Source organism: Saccostrea cucullata, unplaced genomic scaffold (genome assembly GCF_032062105.1).
Source record: "Saccostrea cucullata isolate Sc308-1 unplaced genomic scaffold, CSIRO_AGI_Scuc_v1 ctg5392, whole genome shotgun sequence".
Taxonomy (NCBI): domain Eukaryota; kingdom Metazoa; phylum Mollusca; class Bivalvia; order Ostreida; family Ostreidae; genus Saccostrea; species Saccostrea cuccullata.
The window spans coordinates 17,871-21,976 of NW_026930926.1; positions in this window are offsets into that span (position 1 = coordinate 17,871).

The window sequence follows — 4,106 nt, forward strand, 5'->3', positions numbered from 1 at the left end:
CAAAAGGTGGTCGGTGTGTCATTTTGTGAGCTCATTGCTAACAGTACCTCGAGTTTTAAATTTAATTTAATTTTTAACTGTGTCGTCTGACCTAAAAGCTGCTAATATTTTTTCTTTGCTTACATTTAAATTGAGCGCAAAAATATTAAACGGAAGTTTTTGAATTAATACACAGAACCACAAGTCTGCAAACATTTCAGAGGCAAGGACAGGGACTGTTCCAAAATATACTTATTACAAACCTTGTACTGATTTGTGTCAAAACTGTCAGGAATTGGAATTTGTAAATATAATCTCGAACAGTGGTAATCTTGCTGAGGAGGAGAAGTAGCAATTACCTGAAAAGTACAAAAGTCACGTTCAGATTGCAAAGAACAAAGGAACTATTATTATGAGCAGGTCAAACTAGCTAAACAAAATTTTCCCAAAAAGTTTTTCCACATGTTTAACTTAATAAAGATTATATGTAAGACATACCATGTAATATATAAATCTACATTTATGGGACAGAAACATGTTATATATATGTCATGAATCAGATTTTCTCTGAAATTCTGATAAACTTCAAATGTTATGAAATGCTTAACCATATCATTTGTTGGTAATATTGATTTTAATAAAATGTTAAATCTTGGAAGTCTTGACGCTGATTATTCTTTTAAGTATATAAGCAGGTTTATCTTTTAAAAAAGATTGGTGAGCTAGAGCCGTAGTATTTTTTCTTTTAATACAAAAAGGAAGGTTCGTGATAAACTGTTTTATTTTGCTGAATTCTTTAATGTTTAACAAGACTGGAGTCTTAGAGTTATAATTTTTTTATATACCCCCAGTAAGTTTTTTTTTATTGAATTTAAATCATGTTAGTGTGGAACTGCATTACATCAATCGCTTATCGTTCATGCCAACAGACTTTGAAAAGAAAAAAAAAAAGAGATTTGTTTTATGAGGTTGACGATATTATCCAGGAAGTTTGTATAACTCGCAAGGTAGATGTCTAGAATCTTGGCATCATCTGACCTAAGTTTTTGTTGTGTAGTTAACTTTAAAGCGTAAGCTACACTAAAAATAAACAAACTTCAGAATCAATCAGAAAAGGCAAGTGTTATTTAATAGCCATTCTCTGTAACCACTTAAACTTCGTTGCCACACATGGTCACCAATTTTGATGAAACTTCACCCATGCTTAGTACTTGACACCGAAAACAAATATCAAACAAAATTTTGTTGCTAAGTGTCTCGGTTGCTATGGCAACAGCCGGAAAAGTTTGAAAAATCGAGATTTTCAGCCACTATAAATCTTGACTGTGGCTTAATAAAAACTAGAAAAGGCAAACAAACCATTCTCACAAAAACATGACACCTTGATGTCACTTATACTGTAAAGAAACTGTTTAGAATATATCTCTAAGTAAGTGGTAACCAAGGGTACATTTGGAATACATTTAAAATGCTGAAATATGCTGAAAAACACTCCGTATTCACTAATGGTAGGTGTTACATGCTCAAACTCAATCAACGACTTAAGAAAAACAATGAAAATGTTTGACCTTAAGTATCTAAGTATAAGCAGTATTATTCTAAAAATAACTTTTATGGTTGTCAAGGTAACACAGTGTAACCATGCAAAACCAGTAACTAAGATTGGGTTTATGCTACTGTCTGGAGGAAAAACATGAAAATTCAAGACTGGCAAATATGCATCCTTAGGACCTTGCAAGTAAAATTGGGTATAATTGCTACTTTGCAGTGTTACCATGGAAACAAAGACCAGTGCTTAAAAGTGATTTTTTTTTAGCTGCATTAAGAATTAAATTGCCATATAATCAAGAAACAAATTAAAGGACTCAGCTTGAATAGTACTTATCTGTTAGAACTGAAGTTGAATATCATATATTGATAGAATTTGAGAAAACAACACTGTTACTATGGTTACCAAGAAGGGAAAATGTTCGATTTTGTGAACTTTATACCAATATTAATCCCTGTGTGCCAGCTTCTTGCATCCACTTAGAGATTGGATGATAGTCAAAATTAAAAGTCAGGTTAGCTGTTAATAAATATTAATCATAAAAGTTTTGGGAATCTACATTTAAGGGTACGTATCCAAGGAAAGAAAATATTTTTCAGGTTTTTAAGCATATATTTTCTGCTTATTTCCATAGCAACGCTCTATTTAAAGAATCTAATCTGAATTTTTTAAAATGGGAAAACTAGGAGCACACCAACATCTTTAAAAATTGATCATTAGTTATGAGGAAATGTGCTTTTTTAAAAGATAGGATCAGATTTAAACATACAGAGTGTTACTTTGAAGGCTCTCTGTGGTATAAAAACCTTGGCAACCATTGCCAACCAAAATGAAATATCATATAATGTTCTTGGTACATGTTTCAAGGCTCTTTTTTCTATTATTTGGTCACATTTCATCCTTTAATTGCTTTTTATTTTTACATGTATGACTTTATAAAATACAATGAATATTTTTTTTTACTTTTGAATACTTTGTTACCATAGTAACGTATGTAATAGTTGATTTACCAAACATGTTTATCATGCATTTGAGACATCTGACCTTCAACTTTTGGAAATAGTCATTGCCAATTGATTGCTTTGCTGCAAATGTTAACTATGGGGCTCTAAACATGTTAAAAAATGCCATTTTTCGAACTTTAAGACATGTTGCCATGGTAACTATAAAACATAGCAACCAATTTTTGCCTGATTTCAGTTTAGGGTATCAATGACTTTTATCATAGAGAGTTTGGAGAAATTCCGAGACTATGTGTGCCACAGCTCCTATATAAAATTCCAAATCATTACAGAGAATGGCTCTTAATGACACAATGAAATTGTTATCATACAGTCTATCTATAGTAGTTTTCACAGAATGCCCGACCATGAAGCCGAGCATGTGTATTCCAGAAATATGCAGCAACGTCTAGCTAGAGCGCTAGGAAAAAAGAGATTTTTTTATAGGTAACCCTACCACAGTCAATTCAAACCATATAGCATTAATTAAGGTCTTCCGTTTCCAACGGAAGACCTTCTACTGATTCTGTTGGTAAAGATTATTATTCTTTTTTTTCTTCTGCTTCCTAGACCGCAACTTTGAGGCCTCATATCTCACTCATTTCTCAACGGATTTTGCTCAAATTTTCAGAGGTTACAGACGTTTATAAACTCTATCAGAATGCTGACTAAAATTTTAAAAAGTCAATTCCGGTTTTGAGTTATTTACCTTTAAACGAAAATTTATAGGCTTTCGTTTCCAGATAAAGGCTCTGAGACAGCTTAAGCTGGAGCAGAAATTCTACTGATTTTAGATAATAGAAGGACTGAAGTTGTGCACATCGGTTTTTGTTTTTCGATTTCTCTATTCAAAATGGCGCTATATAGGGGTCAAAAATTAGAACGCTTAAAAGAGCCCAAAACTGCTCATATTTTGCTTTTTATCTCCTGAACTAAAAATATTTTGTTAAAATATATAGAACATAATTTGTGCAGAATTAGAAGATCTTTCAAATGATATGTCGGAAAAAGGGCTGACCCCTAAATTAAAGGATCTAGAGGGGCCAAAATTTTTTTCCAGATATCTCAAAAAGTATTGAGAATTTGTTATACATCAAAGAAGCAAAGTTGTTGAAAATATCAAGCTTAATCAAATGAAGTCGTCAAAATACGTCCAGCGTTGTCACTTCCTGCCAAACCGGAAGTAGTCGGGAAACGTGTATTTTTGCCGTTTTTGACAAGTTTTTGGGTAACATATGTCTCTGGGAGCTTAAACATTAATTTCCGTTCGTCGTCGTCACTTCCGGTCACACCGGAAGTAGCAAAAAATGGCTTATTTTTGCATTAATTAACATAGCTTTAGAGTATTCAAGCTATTTTGGGCGTTATTTCTCATTTATGTTAAAAATAAAATCTACTTCCGGTTAAACAGGACGGAAGACCTACTCGTTGCTTTGCAACGAGCTTTGCTCTAGTTACTTCTGTGATTTTGCTCAACAGGTTCATATTTCACGCAATGTGTTTGTGAAACACTGATGCCCCCGTATGACAACATAGCGAAGACTAAGCTTTCTGAATGCAGATCAGATATGTTTGTA